Below are 8005 nucleotides of genomic sequence, written 5' to 3' on the forward strand. Positions count from 1 at the left end.
ATTTGTCCCCCTTGGTCAAGCTACCATGTTGCTCACTTGCTCTCTCCCCCCCACGAACCATGTGTTTGTATTTGTGTTTGTGTGTGTGTGTTGTACATGTGAGAGAAGTCCCATCCTGTGTGTGTGTGAGAGAGAGAATTCTTAAGCTTAAAAAAAAGCTCTGGCCAAATGGATCTGTTTTTGTTTTTGTTCCTTTTTATTCCTGAAGTTAGACTGCTTATAGCTCTAATCTGGTCTCTCTGTGTGTTGCTTTCTCTCCCACTACCCACCCTTATTAAAAATATTTAAATTTTTTTTAAGCAACATTGCTCTCACAATGGCTTAAATAGCAAAATATGAGGAAGTGGTTCTCTTAACATGTTTCCCCTTTTAAATATTACTATTTTATTTTATTTTGCTTTGTGCTTGTAGCATGCTCCCCCACCAAAAGTCTTTTTTGTACTGTGTACACTTGTTTCAAAATAAGGCTTTGCAAATCAGTTCACAAGAAACTCATTTTTAAATAGCACATGAAATGATTGGTTGTCTTTAAATTCTGCAAAATGGGGGTAACTCCATACAGGTGAAACTCAGAAAATTAGAATATTGTGCAAAAGTCCATTAATTTCAGTAATGCAAATTAAAAGGTGAAACTGATATATGAGACAGACGCATTACATGCAAAGCGAGATAAGTCAAGCCTTAATTTCTTATAATTGTGATGATCATGGCGTACAGCTCATGAAAACCCCAAATCCACAATCCCAGAAAATTAGAATATTACATGGAACCAAGAAGACAAGGATTGTAGAATAGAACAATATCGGACCTCTGAAAAAGTATACAGTGTACTGTGCTTGATTGGCCAGCAAACTCGCCTGACCTGACCCCATAGAGAATCTATGGGGCATTGCCAAGAGAAGGATGAGAGACATGAGACCAAACAATGCAGAAGAGCTGAAGGCCGCTAATGAAGCATCCTGGTCTTCCATAACACCTCATCAGTGCCACAGGCTGATAGCATCCATGCCACGCCGCATTGAGGCAGTAATTGCTGCAAAAGGGGCCCAAACCAAGTACTGAATACATATGCATGCTTATACTTTTCAGAGGTCCGATATTGTTCTATTCTACAATCCTTGTCTTCTTGGTTCCATGTAATATTCTAATTTTCTGGGATTGTGGATATATATATATATATATATATATATATATATATATATATATATGAGACACATACTGCTCTTCCTTCAAAGAGGTCAGCGTAGTGTACATGTTCTTCCTGCCCACTTTTATCCTCACGACAATCCTGTGAGGCAGGTTTGTAGGAGTGGGGAGAGACAGAGTCTCAGCTAAAGTCCCACAGTGAGTTTTATGACTGAACGGGGACACGAGTCCCTCAATCCTAGTCTTGACACTCTAATCACTACACCACACTGGTTCTCAGCTGTGTGCGTAGGATAGAGGAGAAATCTGATGCAGGAGAAAAAGGAGATTCATTTTTAGCTGTGAAGCAAGCTAGTGGGGAGGAGAGTGTTGGATACCTTTAAGAGAGCATGAAAGGGTTTCATTATCAAAATGTGGGGAGGCTGTGGGCCCAAGCACTGGATCCTTTAAGTACCTAGCAACACCTTTGTAAGGGAGAAAGGAAGAGTGATAGGATTTTTCATGCAAAAGCTGGTATTTTATTTTATTTACTTATTTCATTTATATCCCGCTCTTCCTCCAAAGAGCCCAGCGTGGTGTACTACATACTTGAGTTTCTCCTCACAACAGCCCTGTGAAGTAGGTTAGGCTGCGAGAGAAGTGACTGGCCCAGAGTCACCCAGCAAGTCTCATGGCTGAGTGCGGATTTGAACTCGGGTCTCCCCAGTCCTAGTCCAGCACTCTAACCACTACACCATGCTGGCTCTTTTGTTAGTATTTTTTTTTTAATTGCATTAGCAGGTATGTTCCTAATTGCTTCTTAAAAAAAATCAATCTTTCTCTGAGTGTATTTTAGTGTAAAAAGTCGTGAATTCAGCTAATTTATAGGATGATAGTGATGTGTTTAGAAAACCCAAGAAACTCCATGTTTGCCCAGAAGACCTCATTCTAACTTAAAGTAGTAACCCCAGCTCAGCTCAGGGACATCACTGCTTCTCATGATCAACGTCATTATCTCTCTCCAGCTAAATTGTATCTATGAAACTTGTTAGGACAGCTAAGGTTCCCACTGCCAGAAAACAGGATTTGACCAAATAAGGAGTAATCACCCGATGAACAATGAATCATTCGCATGCGTACTAGATACTTAGACCACCATTTTATTGCCACGTATACTGTGTCTAGGGTGTCAGCACCATTTCGATTGTCTGTATAAATGTAAGATGCACCTGTGACCAAACTGTAATCAGTTGAGAGCGTGAGCCTATTGATTACCTATTGCTAAACTGCAGTAGCAATAAAGCCTCTAAATGATTCCCACTGAGTCTGTTTGACTGACTAAGAAGCGGCCCCAGGAACGAGCCCCATCCATATCAATAGGAGGTGTGAGGTGGGCGCAAGGCTCCCCAGAGGTGCATCAGAATCTAATCTGGCCCACCACCAAATTTCAGTTTGACACCCCCTGGCATTGTGCATTTGCAAGCGAGAGAAAATCCAAGCCCCAATATTTATATGGGGGAAAAAAAATCTTTTATGGGGGGGAGGATTCTTGTTGTACCCCTTGTAATTTCCTGCTGGATCCGCCCCTGTGAACTAGATTTAATGTGATCTAGATATTTACCGTATTCATAATGGGGATGTGAGTGTGAGTGTACTATATATTGTGAAGTGTGTTTGTGTGTGTATATCAGCGAGGGGACCATTTAAAAATCTTGTCTCTGGGCCCACTCCAACCTTGCTATGCTCCTGCTTCAGCACAAAATAAAACTAGCAGATTTCGGCAGCTTATTCCTACTGATCAGTAAACCTCTGGCACCCTCCTGGGCAAAATACACATTATATGCAAATGTATGTGAAGAAGCTTCGACTCCCCCTTCCCTTTTAAAAAAATGAAAAGTAGCAGTCAAATGGTTTAGAAGGAAAGTGGGACAACTACATCGCGCTTTCCCTGTCAGCAGCAACTCCTTCCCCCAGCACGTTTACCCTTCCTGTCGCGAGGATGGGGGGCAAAGATTGGATTTTCAGGTACAAAATGAGAGGCAGAGAAACCCTACGAGATGGCATATGACCCATGCGACCCATGCATCCACACCAAAAGCGCTTGAGAGAGGCTCGGGAAACAGCCAAAACTGACCTTTCCCGCCTTTCTTTAAGCGCAGAGGCAGAGCCTAGAGACACACCGATGCCCGCTTCAGTAAAGCAGCAGCAGGTTCCGTTTATTTTACATTACCTATTGTGCTCCCTGCAGATGATGGAACAGCAGCACTCCTGTCCTGCCTGCCCTGCCCTCTCTGCCCTGCCCTGAGCACTGAGCCCACAAGCTCCCATCAGAGCGGGGGCCGCTCAGGCTCCCACCCTCCTGTCCCAGGAAACCCTGGGACGGGAGGGTTGTTTTAAAATTGTTTGGCTATTTAATTGGCGTTTTATGATGTTTTTATGATGTTCTAATTGTTAATTATTATTTTATGTAGTTTAATAATTTTTGTTTTAATTGTTAATTGATTTTAATGGTATTTTAATGTAAACCGCCCTGAAGGGCAGTATAAATTTGTAAATAATAAATAAATAAAACCCACTCTCTGCCTCTTCTCAGCTCAACCTCCCACCAAGTGTGCCTAGTGCAGCCGGGTGAACCTGCACGGCAGGCAGCAGAATGAAGTGGGTCACGACTCACGAGTAGACTAGTCACGACAATGAGGTGAAAGCCCCCAGCAGCTGCTCCCTCCCTATCCTCCTCAGCTCCACCAACCTCCCTCCATGTGTGCAGCTGGCTCTGCACAGCACTGGCAAGGGAAGAACTGACGTGGCAGTGGGCGACCCAATCAGCTCGGGGTGCGGCGCAGCGTACGCTCTCCCGCCAGCCAATGGGAGTGCCCGCCCACCGCTGTCTGGGGGTGTGTGCAGGTGCAACAGGTCTGCTGGCCTCCTGGGTGCCCGCTGGAGACCCAGCCACAGTGGTGAGCAGCAGCGGGCCCACCCAGAAGCAGAAGAAGAAGCCGGGGGGGGGGGAGTGTTAATTTAAAATTTATTTATTTTTTAAAATCTTAAATTGTGGTGGGTGGGGGTGGGGCACGATAGGCTCTTTGCGCGCCCCCCTGCAACTGCGCCTAGGGCACATGCCCTGCCTGTCCGACCCTGGTTATGCGTCTGCTGTGGGGCCCATCATCCGGCACTACATTGACAATCATTCTATTTTGTCTATCTATGTGGTTTTCTTGGTAAAATACAGGAGTGGTTTACCATCGCCTTCTCCTGCGCAGTATGAAAGTATGCCTTTGTCGTTGTCACTGAAGTGATTGTCCACCTCCAGCACCTTCCTATATCGCTGCTGCCCAATATAGGTGTCTGCTTGCTTTAGCTGGGCAGCTGGGGTGACTTTTGGGAGTCACCCTACTGGGAGTATATCTCTCAGCATACTTTGCTCATCCCTCCCAGGAACACCCCACCGCCACAATGAGGCAGCATAGCAGGACTTGGCGGGGGCTTATGCACTTACCTAACAGGATTGTTGTAAAGATCACAATATAATTCTGAATATGATGCCATGGCAGTTCCATCACTTTCTGAGGAACACTTCATGTAACAACAGTGCTGGAGAAACAGTACATTTAAATGAGAATGGAGAATTTGTAATGGGCTTTGATATTACAAACTTGGTCTCTTTCCCCAAGGCATCTTTTCATAGAGTAAAATTCAGATGGATGAATCCAGGCCAACATTTTGCATCACCCATAGTGACTGAGCAGGGATCTGATTTGCCCTCAACCAGTGAGGTTTAACCAAACATCATGGGAGTGTTAGTCAGCCCCCAAGGCCCAATGTGTATCCAGGCCCCTACTGGTGTCTTTCCAGATACAGGCTCCCAGACTAATCTGGAAGTCTTAGAAGACATCACTACACTGGATGTAAGGCCCGTTACTTCCTCAGACGATGCTGAGCTGAACCACCATTATTCACCAGAGGCTAGGAACACGTTGATCTCTCCTACCACCCTGCTTGGGCTGGATCCAGGCCAGCTGGTCGCAAGGACAGAAGAGACAGTGAGTGCTCAAGAGCTTGATAGCGCACCTCCAGATACTCAATGATATCCAGCAGACAAGTGTAAAATTGAGATCCTAACTTGGAATGTTAATGGCTGGTACGCCTCTATTTCAGACCCCTCCTTTAGAGACTATTTAGCCTGCCAGGATATTATATTAATTCAGGAATCCTGGGCTACTGGAGATCTGTTACTCAACAGCTACCGTTGGAGCCATTCCCGGGGCAGGCCGTGGCAGATGCAGAGGAGAACTGGCTGTACTTATTGTTACCTCCCTGCGCGCATCCTCAAGACTGCTCCCATCGATCACACAATATGCAATGGCTGTCCTGGTCCAATTCAGCCAATGTGAATTGCTGATAATCAACATTTATCCCCCCCCCCCCCCGCAACATAGGAAATTACAGGTCAGAACATTGTGGACTGAACTTGAAAATTATGTAGCAGATCTCATTCACTCCAATCCCAATGCATATGTGGTGCTGGGCGGTGATTTCAATGCTAGGATGGGCCTAGTTGACCACACCTTATACTCCCAACAAAGGGCCTATCCACCCAGCCCCAAGGCAGATGGGCTCCCTCTTATTTGTCTCTCTAAGGATCAAAAGTCAAATTATGCAGGTCTCCACTTGAGCCAAGTGGCCACCAGACTTGATCTTTCCATTCTGAATGGCTCCTTTGAAGAAGACCACCCAGCCGAGTTTATTAATCTTGCTGGCACTAGAATGTGCCTGATTAATTATTACAGTACATCAGGGAAACTGCTTCCTCTAGTGGAGGGATTGGAGTTTGTTCCTAAATTTGATAGTGACCATCTTCCTACTGATGTGTTTTAGAAAACTAAAGTAACTCCACTTTGAGGGCACGCCCTCAACTCCTGCCTGTGGCTTCCAGCGGCATCTGGTGGGCCACTGTGCGAAACAGGATGCTGGACTAGATGGGCCTTCTTGGGCCTGATCCAGCAGGGCTGTTCTCATGTTCTTAAAACCTCAGTCTGACTTAAAGTAACCCCAGCCCAGCTCAGGGCCATCACGGCCTCTCATGATCAACGTCGTTATCTCTCTCCACTAAATTGTATCTAAGGAAACTTGGTTCTCACAGGATTCTCACTGTTCTTTGCTGACAATTAAGAAAACAGGATGTAACCAAATAAGGAGTAATCACCAGATGAACAATGAATCATTCGCATGCGTACTAGATACTTAGTCCACCATTTTGTTGCCACGTATACTATGTCTAGGGTGTCAGCATCATTCAGATTGTCTGTATAAATGTAAGATGCACCTATAACCAATTTGTATTCAGTGCAGAGCCGAAGCCCACTGGATACCTTGCTAACTGCAGTAGCAAATAAAATGCCTCTAAGGAATTCCCACTGAGTCTGTTTGATTGGCTAAAAGGCGGACCCAGGGATGAACCAAATTCACATCACTACTTCTAAAACCATGCATCCATCAGTCACACATTGAGAATCATCACAATTGCTCCATATCTTCAGCGGAAGGAACATATTGCCGTGAAAAATGGTCACCACGGCTGGATCAAGCACTACGAGAGCTACTTGCCTCTGATCTTTTGCAGTCTATCCACTCATCTTTACTTAACAATGATCCTACCTCTACACCTCTGGAGTCAGACAAAGCATTAGTTCGGGAACTGCAGCAGCTCCTCTCTCACAGGACCCGTGAGCCGCGTGTCCTGCATCAACCACCTTCCAAGCAGTGGCTTGACAAGGACTGAGGGCCACACAGAATCTTCTTCAGCAGAAAAAGCAGAATAAACTTCTGCTGGCCCACAAGAAAAAAAGAGGCCATGAAAGAGGCCTGGACAGGATTAATCCAGGCCACTAGATCCAGGGACTCAGCCATGTTTTGGCATCTCAAAAAGTCTTCTCCCAGCTATGGGTCAAATCATCTGGACGGTCACATTCATCCAGGGACCTGGGAGAAACACTTTTATGACTTATACAGAGATCCCGCCGCCTCCTGCAGAGATCCCCGGAGTGCCACTGAGGACACTCCGGCATGGGCTCCCGTGTCAGCCTCAGAGATTCACAGTCTTGTTGCCCAATTGAAGCCGGGAAAGGCTCCAGATGAGGACCTCATTCCATCGGAGGCTGTTAAAAACAATCTGGGCTGGTGGGCCCCTATCTTGGCATCACTCTTTTCCTTCATTGAAACGAATGGCCAGATCCCCAAGCACTGGGGGGGTAGCAACTGGGGGGTAGCGCCCCACCATCGATCAATGCCTAGTTCTACAGCACTTCTTTCATTGGGGAATACTCCTCCTGTAGGGTGACTTCTCTATATGCTGCCTTTATTGATCTCAAGGCAGCATTTGACTCCATCTCATGTGTCAAATTGCACTTGCCCATGCCTCAATACCTATTGTTTTATTGCACTGTACTGCATTTAATGACTTTTAAACATAATAGTAATATTATTATTATTTTATTCATTTTCATTTTTAGTATTTTAGTACTTGTATTTTTTAACATGTAATCACCCTCATACATTTTCAGTATTATTAGTTCTTTTAATGTTAATATGCATCATCATATATGTAACCACCGTCTACTTCCACTTTTATTTACTTGTATTCTTTAACATGTACTTTTATGCTGGTCTATGACTGTAATAAAGGATGATGATGATGAGGCCAACATTTCAGCATTGAAGATGATGCCATTGTATGGAACAGAATCTTTAAGCAGGTGATACCCATTTCTCTCTGTAATGACAACTGCCAGCCTGGTTATCATAAGAAAAGGAGGAAGGGGAGCCATTTTGCTGCTATGATTATGTCCCATGTGTTGGGAATTCTCTCTGGTAAGAGATACCC

The sequence above is a fragment of the Hemicordylus capensis genome, chromosome 4, assembly GCF_027244095.1.
Source record: "Hemicordylus capensis ecotype Gifberg chromosome 4, rHemCap1.1.pri, whole genome shotgun sequence".
Lineage (NCBI taxonomy): Eukaryota > Metazoa > Chordata > Lepidosauria > Squamata > Cordylidae > Hemicordylus > Hemicordylus capensis.